We start from the raw sequence: 23,221 nt of genomic DNA, 5'->3' as shown, positions 1-23,221 counted from the left end.
ACTGTGTCACAACACACAGCTGCCAGTGCACCTCTACATACCCGACCACCACTGCATCACACAGCTGCCAGCGCACCTCACCGTGCCAGGCCACCACTGCGTCACAACACACAGCTGCCAGTGCACCTCTACATACCCGACCACCACTGCATCACACAGCTGCCAGCGCACCTCACCGTGCCAGGCCACCACTGTGTCACAACACACAGCTGCCAGTGCACCTCTACATACCCGACCACCACTGCATCACACAGCTGCCAGCGCACCTCACCGTGCCTGGCCACCACTGCGTCACAACACACAGCTGCCAGTGCACCTCTACATACCCGACCACCACTGCATCACACAGCTGCCAGCGCACCTCACCGTGCCAGGCCACCACTGCGTCACAACACACAGCTGCCAGTGCACCTCTACATACCCGACCACCACTGCATCACACAGCTCCAGCGCACCTCACCGTGCCAGGCCACCACTGCGTCACAACACACAGCTGCCAGTGCACCTCTACATACCCGACCACCACTGCATCACACAGCTCCAGCGCACCTCACCGTGCCAGGCCACCACTGCGTCACAACACACAGCTGCCAGTGCACCTCTACATACCCGACCACCACTGCATCACACAGCTCCAGCGCACGTCACCGTGCCAGGCCACCACTGCGTCACAACACACAGCTGCCAGTGCACCTCTACATACCCGACCACCACTGCATCACACAGCTCCAGCGCACCTCACCGTGCCAGGCCACCACTGCGTCACAACACACAGCTGCCAGTGCACCTCTACATACCCGACCACCACTGCATCACACAGCTGCCAGCGCACCTCACCGTGCCAGGCCACCACTGCGTCACAACACACAGCTGCCAGTGCACCTCTACATACCCGACCACCACTGCATCACACAGCTGCCAGCGCACCTCACCGTGCCAGGCCACCACTGCGTCACAACACACAGCTGCCAGTGCACCTCTACATACCCGACCACCACTGCATCACACAGCTGCCAGGGCACCTCACCGTGTCAGGCCACCACTGCGTCACACATATTTCAGCGCCATATATTTCATGGATATTATGGAATATAATGGATGGATATCTTAGTTATCTTTCAAGTTCACAGGTTTGCATGCATAATTTAATTTTGAAAGCCACTGAGACATCAGGTACTACTGTTGTATTTATGAAAAAGAAACAAAACAAAAAACATACTAACAACTGTGCCATCCTACTCCTTAGTTAATACATTTTATTATTCATAAACAGTTAACATTGTTAGCAAAATATTTTGAATTATATTTAACCCTATTTTATCTTTAGTTTTGTATTTAACTTATTATATGATAGTCAGACTTAATGTATATTTGAACAATGAAAATATATTTTTACAAGATTTTACATTCACTTTAATGCACTTAAAATTAATATGGTTAATAATAGTAAACTGTAACATGCTGTAACAAGATCGGTTAAACTGCGAAGAAAATGCTTTCAGAGAAAATGTTTCAGGTGTGAAGAACATAGATGTCCAATGCAATTTCAACCAAACCTGTTCCCACACACCCTGCCCCCACTACCATTAGAATAAACACAAACATTTTAGCGTTTCATTCTGAGCAGAAGACCCTCACACCTGAAGAGTGCTGGCTGTGACGAATTAAACCGGTTTTACAGGTTTCAATCACAGACCATGTGACATGAGACTCAGTAAACTAACACACAGCGCCACTGGATTTGATAATACCTAACCAAAATCCGCAATATGGAAACAGAACCTGTGTAATTGTTGATAGATGATGTACTCGTAACATTTTTTCAAGACGAACTACAACATTTAAAAAATGACTTGTATGTACTTGATATCTCTAATCAATCCACGGGTCCCAGCACAAAACGAAACTAAAACGCATACCGTTTCGCGCTTCTTATTAGTTGCTCAAAAGTAATTTGACCGTATGAAATGCATAATATAAACCTAGAAACATATACGTGAGCAGTACTTAAGCACTGTAGTATCGGTGTTAAGACATACCTCTCAAATACTGTAAATCAAGTTAAAAATATCTCAAGACCGATTCTGGTCGTTATGAAACCATGTTTCGTGTATGTTTTCTTTTTCATCTTGAAATAACTCATTTCTAAATACCTTTTTCACTGTTAACATCTTGCAGCAACTTTGTGACAAAATATACACTCTGACAGTTCATCCTGCTACCAACATTAAATAAAACAAATCTTAAGATTTCTATATTTATGTCTTTATTTAGTGGTTTCATTAGTGACAAAGGCTAAACTTTCTTGGAAAAATGTATTTTATGTGTTGCGGAAAAAACTGACTTGCTTTAACAAAATATGTTTACAAATCCTTTCACCTGGCATTTTCGTAGTTAGAAATTATGGAACGCTCTGTTAAAAGCAAGGGAGTTTTTATGTCCGTTGCAGTTCTTTTGCAACATGAATATAATTATATCGTTATTAATTTCTTGAGATACGTGATTCCATATTATATTCCCTTTTAATCAAATTCTAAAAGTATGCTTGTTGACTCCGGTATCACGTTAGTTAAAGACTTCGAAGCTTACAATGGTTAGGGAGAAATGGAATACTGGTGTGTATTTTTTTCTTTAAAGTACCAAGACCAGCTATATACTGTATGTTTACGTTCCAAAATTAATATCGTTTATGGCCTTCACACGCGTTACAGTATGCTCCTATTCTTTTTATGCTCAGGTACTAAGATTTCCCTTCAGTGGCAAAATTCAATATCTACAACGGGCACAGTAAAGACGTTTACAGTAAGTCTTTCTACGACAGACCAATGGACCACGAGTGCCCCTGTCGGTCAACCAATCACGCACCGCCTACCGGTCAAAGGCCTTTTCTAGGTCTACACTTAAAATGCACAGAGGGAGGGAGCGATCCTCTGAGTACAGACAGACATCCCTCAACAAGGCCAGGTTGTCGCTCATCAGGCGTCCTGCTATCCCACAAGTCTGTTCTTTCCCTACCAGTGAGGCCACAACATTTTGTAGGCGCAGGAAAAGGGCTTTGGAGAGGATCTTAGTGTCCACGCCTAACAGGCTGAGGGGTCTCCAGTTCTTTATGTTATTCTTTGCTCCTTTCTTAAACAAGAGAGAGATAGTGCCTTCTCTTAAGGAGTCAGGCAGCAATTCTGTCTTATAGCTTTCCACGAATAGGAGCAGTAGCGGATCCTGAAGCAGATCCCAAAAGGTGCAATAAAATTCTTTAGGGAGCCCGTCAGCACCCGGAGTTTTCCCCTGCTGTAAGCTCTCCATAGCCTGTCTCAGCTCTTCTACTGTCAAATCCCTCTCAAGTACTTCCCTATCTTCTTCACTCAAAACGTTTTCTAGCTTTGAGGTAAAAAAATGAATTTCTTCATCCTTTACCTCTGTAGAGCTGTACAGTCTTGAGTAGAAGGCCTCGGTGCAGGAGAGAATAGCACTCGGCTCTGTTCTCTCTCGTCCCTCCTCATCAACTACACTTTCCATGACAGACTTGGAGCCTACCACTTTCCTGAAAAAGAAGCGAGTACACTTCTCATTTTCTTCCAAGAACTGCACTCTGCTTCTTAACAGCACTCCTCGACTACTTTCTTCGGCTATGCTCCGGATGTCCTTTTTTAAAAGGGCGATATCCTCGAGCACATCGAAGCCACTGTGCAGCATCGTGTAGAGACGCTGCAGCTGCCTCTGTTTCCTGACTAGCACTCCTCTCCGTCTGGCAGCAGCCTTCCTTCCCTCAGCCATGAAAAAGGCCTTTGTCCTCACCTTCACCTCCTCCCACCACTCTCCTACTGACCCGTACAGACACTGCAAGGACAGCCACTGTGATAGTTTCTCCTTGTAGCGGGATACTACCCCCTCGTTCTCTAGCAGCTTTGTGTTGAGTTTCCAGAGGCCTGGGCCAAAAACAGTCCCGCCCTGGAGTTCCACTCTACACCCTAAAGCCTGATGATCTGAGAAGAAGACAGGCTGAAGAGTGACCCCAACAACTTTCACTCTCTCTGAGACAAAGCAATAGTCAATTCTGGAGCTGCTATTCCTCCCTGACCATGTATATCCTGCTGTTGTGGGATATATACATCTATATGTGTCTGAGAGTTTAAAGTCTTTTCTGTCTCACTAGTTACCTTCTTCTTTTTCTTTTTCTTCTTACCAATTTCCTGCCAGCCATCCTCTGAATGAGCCTTCATCAGGGTGGCAGCAGTAAAAGCATTCACGGAGTCCATTTCAAGGAAGGGGGTAGAGGGAGGGGTGGAGGGGTTCCAGCTGTCCCCATCGCCATGCTCTCCTTCCTCCTCGCTCGGGGAGAAAACAGAGTCATTTTTCCTTTTCCTCAAGTCCAGCTCCTGGGAGCACTGAGGGGAAAGGGGTGCAGCCAATGCACCAGTCTCCTCTTCCCCCTCACCCACCAGCTGCTGCAGATCCTCCGTGATGGACTGGATGGAGGAGAGGAGGGCATCTGTAGCACTTGCAGAGTCTGAGAAAAGCAGCTCCGCTGAATCCTGGGTCTCCTCGCTGGACCCGCTCCACCGGGGGGCCCCACACTGGCCCTCGTTCTGAGGAGCAGGAATGGGGGAGGGGTCCTCGCTGTTCTCGGGGGTTTTCAAACCCTCGTGCTTGTCTGGTGCAGTCTGCGGTTGTGGGGGCGTAGTGGATTTCTCTTCCACCGGCCCCAGCGCCACAGCAGGACTGATCCTGGCTGGAGCCTGAGACTCTTTGTCCAACAAGGGTTCTTTGTTTGACTTGTTGTTTGCTTTGGCTTTTCGGGCCGGTTTGGCTGAAACAAGCACTGCCTCATCCTTTCTCATTTTGAGTTTATTGGCGTAGGCGTGAGGGCAGTTCTTAAAAACGTGTCCTTCCGAGCCACATAAATTGCACTTTGGCAGCATTGAACAGTCAGAGGCTAAATGTCCCTGTTTGCCACAGGTCTTGCAGCATTTCACAGTGCAGGACGATGCCAGGTGTCCCACAGCACCACAGCGCCGACACACCTTTGGTTGTCCCACATAAAAAACATAGCCATTGCAGGCGCCCAGCCGGATTGTAGAGGGCAGGTGCCTTAAGCCTCCATTTACATTGTCCGGTAGCAAGCAAACCTCGAATTTCCTTGCTCCTGTTTTTATACCGTCAACATCTCTAACCTCAGTTCCATGGTGGACGATGCAGTACTGGTTAAGCCAGGTGTGAATGTCCTCCGTCTTTGCCAGTTCCGAGAACACAACAACATGCACCGTTTTCCTCTCTCTCCGTGTCAGAGGCTGCAAGATGATCTTCTCAAGGGCAGGAACTTTCCCTCTTTTTGCCTCAAACACATCCACACATTGTTCAAACAGAGAATAGGTAGCAAAAACAACCTCAGATGCTTTCTGACCTGGGAGAGCGAAGATGAAATCCAAGTGCCGAGGTTCAAAGCCAAGTTCCTTCTGTAACACTTTTCTGCTGAACTGCATACGATCCAATTACTGCATACGCCAGTAATTCAAGATGGCGCCATGTTAGTGGCAGCCTGCTACAGCAGCTCCGTGTCTTTTTGTTGTCTTTTTGTTTCTTTCAGTTAGTAAATGCTAGTGTGTTAGTGTTTTTTCTTCATACCTTTGCCGGCAACTAGATTTGCGATCACAACATGATGGATACTAGGAAGCTGAGAAACTTTTTCTTGTTTTTTCTGATACTCGGACCTCTGTGGCTATCGAGTTGCAATGCCGATAGCCACAGAGGCATTGTCTACACGCGGGACCAGCTGATCGCGCTAGCGCGTCCGCCTCTACTCACTGGAGAGAAGCCATCGGTGCCGGAGGAGCTGAGGAGGAGAAGCCGAGGCTGTAGGGCTGGTGCGACGCGAAAGGCGAAGAGAAGGAGATTTAAACCCTACCTTCCTTCGATCATCATGGGAAATGTGCGGTCCTTAGCGAACAAGATGGACGAACTGGGAGCATTGGTGAGAAGCCAGAGGGAGTATCGTGAATGCAGTATCATGTGTTTCACCGAGACGTGGCTGCAGGAACTTATTCCGGACTCGAACGTTACCATCGGCGGCTTTCAGACGGTGCGGGCGGACAGAAATACCGAAAGCGGTAAGAGGAAAGGAGGGGGGCTCGCGGTGCTTGTAAACAACAGATGGTGTAATCCTGGACATATTCATGTTAAGGAGCGCGTCTGTAACCCGGACATTGAACTGGTAGCCGTAGGACTGCGTCCGTACTATCTGCCGCGGGAGTTTACATGCGCCATCTTTGTTGTTGTTTACATTCCACCTACGGCAAATGCAGAGGTAGCGTGTGACGTCATAAACACAGTCACAGCCAGGCTACAAACAAAGCACCCAAGCGCTTTTATAGCTATTTCAGGAGACTTTAACCACGTATCTATTTCCACCACTCTGCCTACTTTCCACCAGTTTGTTAAGTGCCCGACCAGGGAAAACAAAACACTGGACTTATTATATGCCAATGCTAAGGATGCATATAGTTCCACAGCCCTTCCCCCCCTTGGCAGATCAGATCACAACCTTGTCTTGCTTACACCACTATACAAGCCTATTGTCCAGCGCCAACCTGTGACCATGAGGACCGTGAGGAGATGGTCTCAGGAGGCTATGGAGGATCTACGTGGTGCTTTGGAGGCCACCAACTGGGATGTGCTGTGCGAACCACATGGGGAGGACATAGACAGCATGGTGGACTGTGTCACTGACTATATTAACTTCTGCGTAGACAACACCATCCCCACCAAAGACGTACACTGCTTTTCAAATAACAAACCCTGGATCACCAGCGACCTGAAGGCTCTTCTGAATGACAAGAAGAGAGCCTTTAGGAGGGGAGATAAGGAAGAGGTCAAGCGTGTACAGAGGGAGCTAAAGCAGAAGTTAAGAGAGAGCAAGGATGCCTACAGGAGGAAGGTAGAGGACAAGCTGCAAAGGAATAGGGTGAGAGATGTATGGAGCAGCATGAGAGAGATCACTGGCTTCAAACAGGCTGGGGTTGCAACAGAAGGGAACCTGGAGATGGCCAACAAGTTGAACCAGTTCTTTAACAGGTTTGATTCTGGGTCCTCTGTGGCGCAACACCCATCCCCCCACAGCCACACGCTCCCTAACCCTTCACAGCTGCAACTGCCCAACACCTCCTCCATCCCACCACAAACATGGCCGCCTACAGCTACAACCCCCGACGGCTGCTCACCCACCCATCCCCCACAGCTGCCACTCTCCAACACCTCTGCCATTAACACCTCCGGCACTGAAAGCACTATGAGCATCATCCCCCGGGCCAGGCTGACCATCACAGCTGACCAGGTGAAGAAGGAGCTGAAGAGGCTGCACGGGGGTAAGGCCACAGGACCAGATAACATCTGTCCCAGAGTTCTGAGGGCCTGTGCTGATCAGCTGAGCGGAGTGCTCCAGCGACTGTTCAACCTGAGCCTGCGCTTGGAGAGAGTCCCGGTGCTCTGGAAGACATCATGCCTGGTCCCGGTACCAAAGAAAGGGCGCCCCTCTGTCCTCAACGACTACAGACCAGTTGCACTGACTTCTCACATCATGAAGACACTGGAGAGACTGGTCTTATCCCACCTGAGACCCATGGTCAGCTCATCACTGGACACCCTACAGTTTGCCTACCAGCCCAGTGTTGGTGTGGAGGATGCGATCATCTACATGCTGCAAAGGGCCTACTCACACCTGGACAGGGCTGGCAACACTGTAAGGATCATGTTTTTCGACTTCTCCAGTGCCTTCAATACCATCCAGCCCTTACTTCTAAGGAGGAAGCTGGAGGAGATGCAAGTCGATGCCTCCATGACCTCGTGGATCACTGACTACCTGACGGGCAGACCACAGTCTGTGAGACTTCAGAACTGCGTGTCTGAACTGGTAGTGAGTAACACAGGGGCACCTCAAGGGACAGTTCTTTCTCCATTCCTCTTCACCCTCTATACTTCGGACTTTAAGTACAACTCAAAGTCATGCCACCTGCAAAAGTTCTCAGATGACTCTGCGATTGTGGGGTGTATCAAGGGTGAGCAGGAGGAGGAGTACAGAGGACTGGTCAGCAGCTTTGTGGAGTGGTGTGGGGTGAACCACTTGGAACTGAATGTTACAAAGACAAAGGAACTGGTGGTAGATTTCAGGAGGAAAAAGGTCAAACCTACTCCTGTCTACATCCATGGGAGTGGCGTGGAGATGGTGGACTCGTACAAGTACCTGGGAGTGCACATCGACGATAGACTGGAATGGTCTAAGAACATCGAGGCCATCTATAAGAACGGACAGAGCCGACTTTACTTCTTGAGGAGGCTCAGGTCCTTCAATGTGTGTAGTAAGATGCTACACATGTTTTATCAGTCGGTGGTAGCGAGTGCCATTTTCTACGCAGTGGTGTGCTGGGGCTCTGGGATTAGAGCAGTAGATTCCAAAAGGCTGAACAAGCTCATCAGGAGAGCGAGCTCTGTCATTGGGTCTGACCTGGACCCCTTGGAGGTAGTGGCTGAGAGGAGAATGATGTCCAAACTGGAGGCCATCATGGACAACTTCTCCCATCCCCTCTATGACAGGCTTGCAGGAATGAAGAGCATGTTCAGCAATAGACTGATTCACCCACGGTGCGACAGGGAGCGCTACAGGAGGTCATTCTTGCCGTCTGCCATAAGACTGTACAACGCATCCACCTTGCGTCTTGGCAGAAGCAACAGCGACAGTGACCTGTTTCTGGACTAAACGCATATACACATATACTGCTACATCTGTTCTCTTTCTTTTTCTTTTTCTTTTTCCCGTTTACAACCACTTTTGTGCAATATATGCCAGGGACCTGTGCAATACATTTATATTTATATTTATATCTATGGTTACATCTATATTTATATTCATACGTGTGATACGATTTTCTGTGTACTGTTCTGTTCTAGTTTCCTCTTGTGTGTCCGGACTGTGAGTAACTCTTGTATTGTATTGTATGTATTGTACTATTAGTATATAATTCGTTACACTGTGGCTGTGTTGTGTGTGTTAAGCTGCTGTTGCACTGCAATTTCCCTCACGGGATCAATAAAGTATCTATCTATCTATCTATCTATGAAGAGGTCACCCAAAAGCTCAAAACGTACAGCATTCTTGCGGGATCCAAAGGTTGCCATCTCAAACTGCAAAACAAACACTGCTTCCACAAAACAAGAAAACAATCCAACTACTCCAACTACAGGCTGATCAAGGTATCTCCCCTGCCAGGTAACCGAGAGCCACAGGCGATGAGCCCGGAGCTGAACGGGCCCCACTGGCTCGTTTGTAAGGCCAGGTGCATTACCAACCACGACCGGCAGGGCAGAGGCCTTGAAGGCGGCCTGGGCTCCTGCAGCTGTCCAGCCACGCACTCTGGTTTCTCTTCATCTCGTACAAATCTTTTGCCTTTTACTAAAGATTTCCATGGAGAGGAGCATGAATGAGTTCCATACAATTTTTGTGCTTCCCTGCCTTCGGGTGGGGCGCAGCTGGGCTGGTCAAAGAGAGAAAACAAAACCGCTCACAATCGCTCTTATTACGGCGACTGTGGCCGTCTGCTCTGCGAGTCCTCGGTCTCCGCCTGTCTGATTGGCGCTCTTTTCTTTGGGAGGCGGGAAGTGTCCGGCCGCAAATATGAAGCGTTACAGCAACGACATGCCATGAGACGATTGACAACGATTTCCATAGGATCCCCGCGGTTGCCTGGCAACCGTCAGCTTTGCGCAGTGGCAGTATCGTAGCCTGTGAGGTTTAGCCGAGGCGCGATTATTGCTAGTTGAAAACTTTTCCCAATACCCCGCTTCCGCCGGTTTGCAATACAATCGGCGAAAGCAATTTTTGACAGTCTCGTCAGAGACTGAGCAAGGTGTTTAAAGACAGATTTTGTCATGGTAACATCATGGTAGAAAGAAACAAGCTTGTTACGTCTCAACAGAAACGCTCTTTAGCTCTTTCAGCGTTATGCAGAGAACAGCGTCTGTCGAGATCACTTTTGAGTCAGCGCGAAACGCCGTGTGCTGTCAGTTTGATTTCATATTGCTCATAGCGGCGCCCGGCCTTTGTCTGTCAAACGTTAGGTTGCGCTTCTTCATGCTGCATCGTCGGCATGAGTGGAGCTTTTTAAACGTCTGTACTTACTGCGCCCCATAAGAAATTGTTTGTCCCCGTTCAAAAGAGATTGTGCGATGTCCTGCAGCGTTCGCAAAGCAAACCTTTGACAGTTTGAAAAGAGGAATTTATTCTGCTTCCTGTGCGTGCAGTAGTTACAAAGTTGAACGTCTTTACACGATCTGCTGCAGTTTTCAGTGGGCGGGCTTTGTCAGATGGCTTGGAAAAACGCACTGTGTTTCGGCTCGGGAAACATCATGAGCAGTGTCCTGCATGTTTTCTGTGTATAGCTGTCTTTTAACGCATACAGAATTCATTCGAAATCATTGATTTCTCCAATTAACAAAGGTCCCTTTTTGAACCTGCCAGAAGCATTCTTTCAATGTAACAGATTTACTCCGAGGAAAGGCAGCATGACATTGAGAGTAGCTCAAGCTTTCAGCACCCGTATCGGACTGCGTGTATGCAGACACCGCTCAGAATCCCCTGTAAGATTCTCCCTCAGTTCCGTTGTGCAGTGCTTTACCTCTTTCAAAAGGCTTCACTTTCCTAGTCACATTCCAATGCTCATCGAACCCGGGCTGTTTCCTCCAGCGGTATAGTATTGCAGTGAGACAGCACGATGCCTGCAAGACTATGTCACGCTAAACGCCACAGATTGTGTTTGTCCCTTCGTGTCAGTCGTCCTGCAGCCACGGGAAGTGGGACACAAACATGCTGCAATGCTTTCAGGACGTTAGGATTTGTTTGTGCAACATCCGAGAAGAGTACTTGTGGCTTGAATGTGAACTGTACGTGCCCACCCCCTTTCCTCTGTAGTGCATGAGTTCCTCCCGGCATGCCCTTCGTCATTGTTCTGTCATCTTGTATTTAAAGGGTTGTATTTCTGCTGCTGAAAATAAGCAACGGTTTTCTCACAACGCCCTTTGTTCCCGACGGAGCCCTTGTCTGTCATGACATTCTTCAAAACCTCAAGCTAGAAGAAGACGACAAATATGAAGCGTTACAGCAACGACATGCCATGAGACGATTGATGACGATTTCCATAGGATCCCCGCGGTTGCCTGGCAACCGTCAGCTTTGCGCATTGGCAGTATCGTAGCCTGTGAGGTTTAGCCGAGGCGCGATTATTGCTAGTTGAAAACTTTTCCCAATACCCCGCTTCCGCCGGTTTGCAATACAATCGGCGAAAGCAATTTTTGACAGTCTCGTCAGAGCGTGACATAGTCTTGCAGGCATCGTGCTGTCTAACTGCAATACTATACCGCTGGAGGAAACAGCCCGGGTTCAATGAGCCTTGTAATGTGACTAGGAAAGTGAAGCCTTTTGAAAGAGGTAATGTCGACGCTTTTTTAACAGAGCACCAAAAAAGCGTCTTTTTTGAAGGCCTGGGTACTGAGCATTGGTGGTTCAGTGGTAGAATTCTCGCTTACCATGTGGGAGGCTCTGGTTCGATTCCCAGCCAAAGCAGTAGCTTTTGCAGCGAGCGGCTCCATCACTTGCATCCCCTTGCAACTCGCAACTGAAAACCCACTGAAGCAAAGCATTTGTTAGCCAGGTCAGTACCCGGATGAGGGTGAGCTACAGGGAAAAACAAAGTTTCCAGCTGGAAGCGGTGTTAATGGTGCCGGTGGGGGGGCGCTCACCCTGCATCACGCTTTCATGTATGCTATTGCAGACACCAACGTTGCCTAGATAGAAAACCGAAATAGCCGTGGGTTTGCTTGCTGGTCTGAAGGATCTCTCTTCGAATATCTATCATTTGTCAATGGAAGTAAAAAGCGCTGCAATCTCATACGTTCACAATCAAACTCGCAGCTGTTGTTCGACTTTATTTCTTGACTAATTACAACTGAGTGTCGCATGAGCAGTTACATAAACTTGTCTGGTATATTTGAACACAAATGCCGTTCTTCAATTAAAACTAACAGTACATTGTCAGGGACATTCAGTTCTATACAAACAAGAGACAGACAAGAGAATATTTCTACCGTTCATGTGGACTACGTGTTGACTTACTGATCGGAATAATTGAAAAGTTCGGGCTCATAGTCGATGCAGTGCGTGCTAATTAGAACAGCAACGCTGAGCTCTCAGCACCGTACTGAGCCCAGGTGTTTTTCTAAAGCTGTCAGGTGCAGTTCATTTACATGAAGGAAATCTCTTACTGGGTTCGATTACAATGCAGTAAGTAGCACAGACTACTTAGGGAGTAGCCCGATGCGTTTAAAAACGACCCGAGCCAGGCAGGAGTCGAACCTGCAATCTCCTGAGCCGTAGTCAGACGCGTTATCCATTGCGCCACTGGCCCTGGTGTGACACTGCAGGACTGTAACCCAGTGAGATCAGCACTGCAACTAGTAAAATATTACCCCCGGTCCATTCTTTTCCAAAAGTGAGAAACACCTGTTTTCTACATTTTGTCTGTTTTAAAACCATATCTCTTTAAACCAAACCAAGAGTTTGTCTTTTGCACTGATATTCTGATTCATTTCGATTTCAAAGAAAAAAAAACATTATCTTCCAAAGCATCATAAAATTGTCCATTCTTCCAGACTCTACTTCTCTCTTGTAGTAGTACAGCAGACCTTTCCAGGTGAGCAGATCACAGAGTCCGAAATATGCTTCCTCCATCAAGCAAAGTACCTGAACATGACTCTGTCTTCATAAAAGCGCCCCTGTAATAAAGAAATTAAATCCGAAATCAAGAGGGCAGTTGCCTACTGAAGTTCAAGAAGTCATCAATTTTAACCTAGCAACACATTAAGGGCTGCATCTATACAAGTACGATTCTAGAAATGCTCACCAGATTACGTTTTAAGAAGGAACTGCGCCTCAGGTTCCGCCGAGATCTTAACTTGGATGGCAGGATTCAGAGTCCGGAGTGCGGACTGATGGCGCACGGAGGGTCCACATACTGTGGATCCCTCAGTTTTCTTCCGCGTGTTTAAACCGCCAGCGTGTGACTCCCCTGTCCCCGTGACCTCATTGCTCTGCTCTCGCCTCTGTGCAGCTGAGCCTGACTCATGGTAAAGTGGAAAAAAATATGCCCTCAACGTGAGATTTACTCTGGATCGAGGATAGATGTCACCTTTTTATCGTTGAACAGGATGTATGTGATGTGGCGACTAGGTTCAATTTTGTATCCTTTTAAAAGATTAAGGACTGCGGTGAGCGTGATTTACCACCGTTTCAGCTAAGAACCCGACGTGAGCACCGTTTAAGCTGCATAGACTCGGTCGTTTAACTCTTCTCCATTAGCAGGGTTAAGGTTAAAGAAAAAAAACATTGCTGACTTCTTTTTTTTTGCCAGCCGCTAGCGCTGATTAGCAATGTTTGTATTTCATGTTTTGCAAGTTCCATCCATTTTAAGAAAAACAAGTCGCGTTAAAGACAGGAAATGAATACTTGCATCTAATTAAGTCTAGCCATAGGCGGTTGTCTGTAAGGACCAGTTCTGTTCGAGAAGACAGAACAAAGAAGGCACCACTGGGATTCGGACCCAGGATCTCCTGTTTAAGAGACAAGCGCTTTAACCAACTAAGCCACGGTGCCCCGGGAGTCTTGTCCTTTTGCAGCCACTTGGACACACCACTCAGACACATCTGCATTCGGTGTGTGCTCCGCCTGCTCGCTGAGCAAGTTGCCACCTTTACATACAATAGCAACATCGACACCAAGAGAAAGGATGACAAATGGCTTTTATCTGGAACTTTTCATGTCCAAGGAGCTCAATGTGCTTTCTGTGTACAACAGGGCCACTGAACTCCACACTGGCCACTGAACCACAGCAGTGGCTTGCTGGCTTGACATCTCCCAAGGAAAATGTTGAAATCGCATGTGGAACAGGAAAAGGACCCTCGAGTACGAGGGAAAAAAAAGAAAAAGATCATCTGGAGCGCGCCAACCCATGTCTGGACAGCTCAGTTTTGTCGACGAGGTGGCTGAGTGGTTAAGGCGATGGACTGCTAATCCATTGTGCTCTGCACGCATGGGTTTGAGTCCCATCTTCGTTGCTCTCTACGTGTGCCCGTTCGACGTTGGCCCTCCCTTTGTTTGCTCCAGTACTAGAGCCTTACATTTTCTAGCGGTGGCTGAACATGGTATAGTAAGCTAACGTCGGTATCGAGCAGTGGCAGTAACAGTATTTACGTGCCGCTGCTGCCAAGTGGCTCTGGGTTGAGACCGCGTTTTCACTTACTTGCAGCACAAACGGAGAAAGCGATTTTTGACAGTCTCTCGAGAGACTGCGCTAGGTGTTTAGGGATAGACTTTGTCAGTTCCCCCTGGGATGATGGCCTCTCAAATAGTTTGTGATTCCTCTAGACGTTTATACAGTAGAAGCCTGCTTCGTGGCTTAAATCCAAGCTAAGGAAACGAGTTAGAGGTCTGATGCAGAACTGCGAATTCAATGAAGGGGAACACTACAGTACATTGCGCTGTATGTTGAGGAAAGCTGCCCCCTTCTGTTCCTTGTCGACCGAACAGAGGACTGTAAAGGATACCGCCAAGAAACTTTAGGATGTTGGTTGGAATCCAGCTCCAAAGAAGCCCCTTTGGGTGTTATGTCATCAAAAAGTAAGAACAGAGAATCTCCCTTTGATCAAAAGCGCAACAGAACTGTTTTCCGTGGAGCAGGTTTCAGATCCGTAGACCTGTTTTATTTGTAGGGCAGGGCGCATTCCCTGCACTGCACTTTCAAAAGCATTTACATTCGTGTTAGACGCAAGAATTGCCTTTGATTTGCGTGCTTACGAACGCCATGGAAAACGAAACAAAACAAAAGCCCTCAGCTCCTGCACTTGATTATAATGCTTTTTTTTTATTTTTATTAAACATGTAGAATTTACAAATACAAATACAACAAGAGGATCAGAGTCATGTACAAGAGAAAAAAAACGCAGCAGAAAAAAAAAACATTTAACTACCAGAGGTAATTAAGTAATTATGTGATCAAATTGTATATTTTACATGTATCATATTTTCCTTGCTTTAATATTTCTCAATTATAAACTTTAGTTTCAACATGCATGCGTTTCCTGTAAAAAAATAAAACTCAGCACAGTTTTTTACAAAACAAAAAAAACGTTTTTCTTTTAACAACATTTCGAGTACCTCTGGCATTCATGAAAAAGACATACACAAAAGCAAATAACTAACTCTAAGACTGTCTAAACTATTGAGTTTTTCAAAGAACCAGAACTATAACAGTCCTTAACACTTAACTACAGCATTCCAAACTAACACTAAAGAAACACTAGTATATACTGGTATAACAAATAAAACCAAACATAATCATTAACTGAGCAGTCACTGAGAGCAAATCTCCTTCCCGTCCACAAAGGCCCTCGCTCCCACAAAGTAGGCTCTCCTCCCCTCTCTTCTGGCAGCTTCAACCTGGGGCCACAGCTGGTTCCTGGTGCTCCTGCCCGCGGCAGACAGTTCCTCTGCAAACCTCAGTTTGTTCCCATTCAAATACTCATTCCCCCTCGCCGCTCGCCACAGCATGTCCCTCGCCGTCCTCTTGGTGAACTGTATTATAATCGATCTGGGGCGCACTTGCCCAGACATGTTCGCTCTCCCGAGCCTGTGAACAAAGTCAATGGCCGATATTACGTCCTCCTGGTCCGGCAGGGTCCTTTTACAGATACCCTTCACTGTTGCAACAAGGTCCTTATCACGTTCCTCTTTAACTCCAAATAATTTTAAATTCCATCGTCGACAGTATCTATCTACATCGTTCACTTTCAATTCAAGTTCTTTAATATGCTTTTCTTGTTCGGTATTTACTTGTTTAAGAACTTTTACTTCACTCTTTAAGTCTTCAACCTCTTTAAACACACAGTCCATGGACTTTTTAAGACTTTCGATTGCGACTGTATTAAATCGAATCATTTCCTTCAGCTCACCCATCATGTTAAAGATGTTGGTTTGGAGCTCCTCCAGCGTCAGGTCACCCCTTCCTCTCTTGGCCGCCGGGGTTTTCACAGGGGTGCTGGGCAGGGACTCCGGCTCTACCGTACGAGCGCATCTCCAGCACTCTTTCCACGTCCCCTCCAGCTGCTTCACTTTTCCCTGTAGTTCCATCGATTTTCTTGTAGTGCTATACATATACGATTGAGGTATCTTAGATTTCTCCTTCGAGGACCCAGCACTCTCTTTTCTTTTCCCAGTGTTACTCATATCGAAATTCTTAAACCTAAAAAAAATCGTTTTTTTTTCTTTCAATTATAACTGAAGTTTAAACAAGTAGTGTTAAGTCTTTATTTTTCTGTAGTCAAAAAAAGCAAAAATTAACATTCAGGTCATGAAAAACTCAAAAAAACTCCTCAACCACTAAACTTTACCTCCCACCTGAGCGCCATCTTGAACGCCCCTACCACCAGAGAATGCTCACGATTTCGGAAGCTGTCTCCGGGACGTGCTGATTCCACACATCCTGAATAAATCATGATATAGTTAGTTGCTGTAGCTAGACGTTTAAATGAGTTTCATGGCCAGATGGACTGTTTCCTCCAGCGGTATAGTATTGCAGTGAGACAGCACGATGCCTGCAAGACTATGTCACGCTAAACGCCACAGATTGTGTTTGTCCGTTCGTGTCAGTCGTCCTGCAGCCACGGGAAGTGGGACACAAACATGCTGCAATGCTTTCAAGACGTTAGGATTTGTTTGTGCAACATCCGAGAAGAGTACTTGTGGCTTGAATGTGAACTGTACGTGCCCGCCCCCTTTCCTCTGTAGTGCATGAGTTCCTCCCGGCATGCCCTTCGTCATTGTTCTGTCATCTTGTATTTAAAGGGTTGTATTTCTGCTGCTGAAAATAAGCAACGGTTTTCTCACAACGCCCTTTGTTCCCGACGGAGCCCTTGTCTGTCATGAAATTCTTCAAAACCTCAAGCTAGATGAAGAAGAGGACAAATATGAAGCGTTACAGCAACGACATGCCATGAGACGATCGATAACGATTTCCGTAGGATCCCCGCGGTTGCCTGGCAACCATCAGCTTTGCGCAGTGGCAGTATCGTAGCCTGTGAGGTTTAGCCGAGGCGCGATTATTGCTAGTTGAAAACTTTTCCCAATACCCCGCTTCCGCCGGTTTGCAATACAATCGGCGAAAGCAATTTTTGACAGTCTCGTCAGAGACTGAGCAAGGTGTTTAAAGACAGATTTTGTCATGGTGACATCATGGTAAAAAGAAACGAGCTTGTTACGTCTCAACAGAAACGCTCTTTAGCTCTTTCAGCGTTATGCAGAGAACAGCGTCTGTCGAGATCACTTTTGAGTAAGCGCGAAACGCTGTGTGCTGTCAGTTTGATTTCATATTGCTCGTAGCGGCGCCCGGCCTTTGTCTGTCAAACGTTAGGTTGCGCTTCTTCATGCTGCATCGTCGGCATGAGTGGAGCTTTTTAATCTTCTGTACTTACTGCGCCCCATAAGAAATCGTTTGTCCCTGTTCAAAAGAGATTGTGCGATGTCCTGCAGCGTTCGCAAAGCAAACCTTTGACAGTTTGAAAAGAGGAATTTATTCTGCTTCCTGTGCGTGCAGTAATTACAAAGTTGAACGTCTTTACACGATCTGCTGCAGTTTTCAGTGGGCGGGCTTTGTCAAATGGCTTGGAAAAACGCACTGTGTTTCGGCTCGGAAAACATCATGAGCAGTGTCAGCACAGAGAGGACCATTGTCGTGAGGCTGGTTAGCTCAGTTGGTTAGAGTGTGGTGCTAATAACGCCAAGGTCGTGGGTTCGAGCCCCGTACGGGCCAGGTCCTTTTCTCCCCTCTTACCAAAGCTGTTAGGTTCCTTTCCGTGGTGAGATGGGTTGTCATGCAACGCTGCCACATAGTGCCGACAGACAAGAGTGTTGCGGGAGAAGAGAAAAGTGTTTGATGATTTAAGAGTGTCTTAGGTGGAGCCAAAATCAAGTGTCACAAATGCAAGTGGGAGGATTTCCAATGTTTAATATGGTAAAAATAAGCAGAAGTTATCTGCCGGTCCGGCACAGTCTGCTATGCTTTTGTCATATACTGTAAAGTGGTGTGGAACTGGGTGTCGAACTGGAGCCTCACCATTTGCATATGTGAGGCTCCAGTTATACATCGAGTGTCACGTTAAATGACAAAAATCAAGAGAGTTAAAGCAGCTGGAGAGGTTTTCTTACAACTTTTGAGCTGACACAGTTTTGGAAAATGTTTCCTTCACGCTGCACTGTACAACATAGGCAGCCAAGAGTCTCCAAAACAAAACAGAATTGACAGATAGGAGAAAATTCCCACTCGTCCTGAAGTTCCCAAAATCAAGCACTGAGCATAAACAAAGTGTCTAAGTAGCGTGGGAATGCTAACCCTAACCCTAGCTGGAGTTTGAGCAATCCAGCACTGAGCGTAAAAAGATGAGTCAAAGTAATGTCTAATCTGATTATTTTCCTTAGAGCTGGTTCAGAGTTTGCTCAAGAATTTCCCTTTCACAGATGCGCAAAGAAGAATGTTGGGGGTGCACGCTTCAAGGTGCCTTACAGCTGTAGGGAGTGATTCGAGACGATTCGTGGCGTGTGCTCGTTCCCATATACCGTACACCGGGGGTGCAGTGCTAGGATGACGTACAATACCGCTTGGGCACGTAATGGCGTTATTTGCAAGTGCGGGACGTGAGGGTTTTTGTTTGTTCGTTGTTTTGCTCTGCTTTGCTTTGTTTTGCTTTCCATCGCGTTGGTAAGAGCGTAAATAAAAAGGCGATTCCTGCGTCTACCACTAATGTAAGAGCTATTTCAAGTGCGGCGTGTTGCGGCTTTTCAAATGCTCAACAGGATGACTTCGCATGCACGCGTGCTTTCATGAAGTCGTGTGTGCAACCATGTCTGCTTACGTGCAAACGGGCGTGGTTTCATGTATGCAAAAAACTTTCCTGGGCTCTTCTGAAGCACATAAAATTATTTGGAGATATAAATTAGGCTCTAGAATTGATAACTTTTTTTTCATTTTTGGCATTTTTCATCATTTTTCAGAAAGTGGTTGCAAGCCCGATATCATGCGAAGAAACTTCAGGATTCGGGGATCAGTCAATGGATTTTAAAACACATCCTAAATACAGTGTTCCTGCACCTTTGACCTCATCCAGAATGTATCGTTTTTTGAAAGGGATTGCTGTCAGAATGCACAACTGAATCCCAAACAGAATCTCTAGTCAAATATGATCATTTGTGAAACAGGCAAATGAGTCTCTCAGGTGCCCATTGCTCATTTTCAGACACATTTATGCAATACTTTCACCATGCGTTGAGCAATAGGGATTAAAGATACCAGAGGTAAGGTTTAAAAGTGATTCTGAGGTGGAATAGATCAGCGATACAGCTAGGCATCTGAAATGCGGGGTTTGAGAGCCCTTCAGGGAACACCGTACCCTAAAGGTACCAGAAGTCCACTAGTATAAGCATTAAGTCACTGTCACCCCTGTTACAATGTGATTGCTACATATCTTCATTTCTTTGGTTTTTAAGGAGTAAGAGTGCAGGGGGTCTAAATCTGCGATCCAGTGTGTTGAAGTATTTCACAACACTACCTGTAGCCCGTCTGGAAATAAATCCTCATTCTGATTATTGACCTGGGCATGTACCAAAAAATCAGTGAGCATATATATATATATCACTGTGTTGAAGCTAAAGACCTGTATGTAATAATATGATGCTAAAATGTTATTTTCACATATATTAATGTAATAAATGATTGCTTATGCTTTATAAACAAATCTTATTAAAATAAAAGCTTAAGTTTTGTATTTATCTTGTGCCATAGAACATGATTTTCTTTGTATTTCATGCCCACAAAGTGTCAAAATGACGCACTACATGATATAAGGAAGATTATCACATGCATATCGGTATTATCTTTCTCATTAATATGCATTCCTTTCATTACCTTTTAATTTTTAAAATGAACTCAAATTGTGTATAATGTTATAATTTAAGTAGAATAGGTTCTAATAATATAATGATAAAGTGTGTTGCACTACTTCACTACTTCACTGCTCTATGCCGTCTGGAAATAAATCCTCAGACTGCTTACTGCCCAGGGCATGTACCAATAAATTACAGGAGCACATCTATATATCACTGCGTTGAAGCAGGAGACACAATCACTGCAAACATCCTAAATACAGCGTTTCAGCACCTTTGACCTCATCCAGAACGTATCATTTCTTGAAAGGGATTGCTGTCCGAATGCACAGCTGAATCCCAAACAGAATCTCTAGTAAAATACGATCATTTGTGAAACAGGCAAATGACTGTCATTCCTCATTGTCAGACACGTATGCAATGCTTTCACCGTGCATTGAGCAATAGGGATTAAAGACGCCACAGGTAAGGTTAGAAGTCATTCTGACTATATTCTAAAATATTGGACTCATATTCTTATGATGGCAGACATGATGCTGCTTTTAAAACCGGGGTTAATGGACATTATATGACTGTCAATTCTGTTTTGTTTTGGAGACTCTTGGCTGCCTATGTGGTACAGTGCAGCGTGAAGGAAACATTTTCCAAAACTGTGTCAGCTCAAAAGTTGTAAGAAAACCTCTCCAGCTGCTTTAACTCTCTTCATTTTTGTCATTTAATGTAACACTACCAGTTCGACACCACTTTACAGTATATGACAAAAGCATGGCAGACTGTGCCGGACCGGTAGATAACTTCAGCTTATTTTTACCATATTAAACAATGGAAATCCAACCACTTGCATTTGTGACACTTTATTTCTGCTGCACCTAAGACACTCTTAAATCTTCAAACACATTTCTCTTCTCCCGCAACACTCTTGTCTGTCACTATGCTGTGGCATTGGGACCAACACAGACCTCAGGGTGAGCGTTAAGGGTGACGTCAGGGTGAGCGCACCATTAACACCGCTTCCAGCTGGAAGCTTTGTTTTTCCCTGTAGCTCACCCTCATCCGGGTACTGACCTGGCTCACACCTGCTTAGCTTCAGTAGGTTTTCAGTTGCGAGTTGCAAGTGATGGAGCCGCTCGCCGCAAAAGCCACTACATTGGCCGGGAATCGAACCCGAGCCTCCCGCGTGGTAGGCGAGAATTCTACCACTGAACCACCAATGCTCAGTGCCTGGGCCTTCAAAAAAGACGCTTTTTTGGTGCTCTGTGCAAAACGCGTCGACATCTGCTTCCAGCTGCAAAATGCCATTCGCGGACGCTGAAGAACTTATTTCCAAGGCAGCGGGTACAAGCGATTGGGCGTTTTAAAACCACCAGGAACAGCAAAGAGGCGCGCTTCTTTGCTTGCGCCGAAACACACCGACTGGAGGCGGATAACGTAGTCCGCAGGATTCGAACCTGCGCGGGGAGACCCCAATGGATTTCTAGTCCATCGCCTTAACCACTCGGCCACGACTACAGCAAACCCCACTGCCGCTGCGTTCTTGCTACAATCTTACCTGGAACGCGAGGCGCCGGCGGAAGCCTATTTCAAAGTCGTTCTCCGTTTCAAAAAAACATTTCCAAAATACAAGCCTTGCAGACAGACACACCTCAGAGGACTTAAGGGTGGCTTCATGTCGGAATGATAAAGTCTCCCCGTCCGGACATGAAAATGCCACTTTGTTACACACAAAAAAAGAATCAACAACAGAGAAATGCCCACAAGCATTTGAAAAGCCGCACCACGTCGCACTTGAAATAGCTCTTACATTAGTGGTAGACGCAGGAATCGCCTTTTTATTTACGCTCTTACCAACGCGATGGAAAGCAAAACAAAGCAAAGCAGAGCAAAACAAAACGAACAAACGAAAACTTTGCGTATAACGCCGTTACGTGCCCAAGCGGTATTGTACATCATCCTAGCACTGCACCCCGGGGCGTACGGTATATGGGAACGAGCACACGCCACGAATCGTCTCGAATCACTCCCTACAGCTGTAAGGCACCTTGAAGCGTGCACCCCCAACATTCTTCTTTGCGCATGTGTGAAAGGTAAACTCTTGAGCAGACTCTGAACCAGCTCTAAGGAAACTAATCCGATTAGACGTTACTTTGACTCATCTTTTTACTCTCAGTGCTGGATTGCTCAAACTCCAGCTAGGGTTAGGGTTAGCATTCCCACGCTACTTAGACACTTTGTTTACGCTCAGTGCTGGATTTTGGGAACTTCAGGATGAGTGGGAATTTTCTCCTATCTGTCAATTCTGTTTTGTTTTGGAGACTCTTGGCTGCCTATGTTGTACAGTGCAGCGTGAAGGAAACATTTTCCAAAACTGTGTCAGCTCAAAAGTTGTAAGAAAACCTCTCCAGCTGCTTTAACTCTCTTCATTTTTGTCATTTAATGTGACACTCGATGTATAACTGGAGCCTCACATATGCAAATGGTGAGGCTCCAGTTCGACACCCAGTTCGACACCACTTTACAGTATATGACAAAAGCATGGCAGACTGTGCCGGACCGGCAGATAACTTCCGCTTATTTTTACCATATTAAACATTGGAAATCCTCCCACTTGTATTTGTGACACTTGATTTTGGCTCCACCTAAGACACTCTTAAATCTTCAAACACTTTTCTCCCGCAACACTCTTGTCTGTCGGCACTATGTGGCAGCGTTGCATGACAACCCCTCTCACCACGGAAAGGAACCTAACAGCTTTGGTAAGAGAGGAGAAAAGGACCTGGCCAGTACGGGGCTCGAACCCGTGACCTTGGCGTTATTAGCACCACGCTCAAACCAACTGAGCTAACCGGCCTCACAACAGCGCTCCTCTCTGTGCTGCAAAAAATCGAACTCAGGGAATTTCTTTTGTCCTCCTTTGAATAGAAAGCCGTGTAATTCAGTGTACGGGCTTTCTCGTGCAGTTTCATGGTTCTTGTAACCCAAATCCTACACTGGCCTGAAGTGCCCCCCCATTTCACAGCATTTTTCAGCTGATTTAAAATGTACCTAAAGGAGAAGCATTATTGAAGACCATCAATTACCAAGAGCTTTTGTCAAAGGTTTTGGTGGTCATTTTGAATGACCACAGAGCGCTGTGACCTCGGTTTTACATCTCATCCAAAAGACAGCGCCCTTTTACAACACAGCATCTCCGTCACT

The 23,221-nt window shown here is 46.2% G+C and overlaps 9 non-coding genes across 9 annotated transcripts; 5 read left to right on the top strand and 4 right to left on the bottom strand.

Annotated features, from left to right (window-relative positions):
- The first annotated feature begins 9,395 nt into the window (after nucleotides 1-9,395).
- On the top strand, nucleotides 9,396-9,512 carry LOC138228346 (U5 spliceosomal RNA). The gene has a single exon (XR_011185426.1). It is a non-coding gene; the product is annotated as a U5 spliceosomal RNA (small nuclear RNA).
- A 230-nt stretch (nucleotides 9,513-9,742) lies between these two features.
- On the top strand, nucleotides 9,743-9,884 carry LOC138228160 (U4 spliceosomal RNA). The gene has a single exon (XR_011185246.1). It is a non-coding gene; the product is annotated as a U4 spliceosomal RNA (small nuclear RNA).
- Nucleotides 9,885-11,211: 1,327 nt separating this feature from the next.
- LOC138228218 (U4 spliceosomal RNA) lies at nucleotides 11,212-11,353 on the top strand. The gene has a single exon (XR_011185304.1). It is a non-coding gene; the product is annotated as a U4 spliceosomal RNA (small nuclear RNA).
- Nucleotides 11,354-12,373: 1,020 nt separating this feature from the next.
- trnar-acg (transfer RNA arginine (anticodon ACG)) lies at nucleotides 12,374-12,446 on the bottom strand. Its single transcript has one exon. It is a non-coding gene; the product is annotated as a tRNA-Arg (tRNA).
- A 4,693-nt stretch (nucleotides 12,447-17,139) lies between these two features.
- LOC138228159 (U4 spliceosomal RNA) lies at nucleotides 17,140-17,281 on the top strand. The gene has a single exon (XR_011185245.1). It is a non-coding gene; the product is annotated as a U4 spliceosomal RNA (small nuclear RNA).
- A 545-nt stretch (nucleotides 17,282-17,826) lies between these two features.
- On the top strand, nucleotides 17,827-17,900 carry trnai-aau (transfer RNA isoleucine (anticodon AAU)). Its single transcript has one exon. It is a non-coding gene; the product is annotated as a tRNA-Ile (tRNA).
- Nucleotides 17,901-21,169: 3,269 nt separating this feature from the next.
- trnag-acc (transfer RNA glycine (anticodon ACC)) lies at nucleotides 21,170-21,240 on the bottom strand. Its single transcript has one exon. It is a non-coding gene; the product is annotated as a tRNA-Gly (tRNA).
- Nucleotides 21,241-21,453: 213 nt separating this feature from the next.
- trnas-aga (transfer RNA serine (anticodon AGA)) lies at nucleotides 21,454-21,535 on the bottom strand. The gene has a single exon. It is a non-coding gene; the product is annotated as a tRNA-Ser (tRNA).
- Nucleotides 21,536-22,800: 1,265 nt separating this feature from the next.
- Nucleotides 22,801-22,874, bottom strand: trnai-aau (transfer RNA isoleucine (anticodon AAU)). The gene has a single exon. It is a non-coding gene; the product is annotated as a tRNA-Ile (tRNA).
- Between the last annotated feature and the right edge of the window lie 347 nt (nucleotides 22,875-23,221).

This window comes from Lepisosteus oculatus, unplaced genomic scaffold, assembly GCF_040954835.1.
Source record: "Lepisosteus oculatus isolate fLepOcu1 unplaced genomic scaffold, fLepOcu1.hap2 HAP2_SCAFFOLD_40, whole genome shotgun sequence".
In the NCBI taxonomy this organism is placed as follows: Eukaryota; Metazoa; Chordata; class Actinopteri; order Semionotiformes; family Lepisosteidae; genus Lepisosteus; species Lepisosteus oculatus.
Note: the sequence above shows the minus strand (reverse complement) of the source record. Positions and strands in the feature narration are given on the sequence as shown.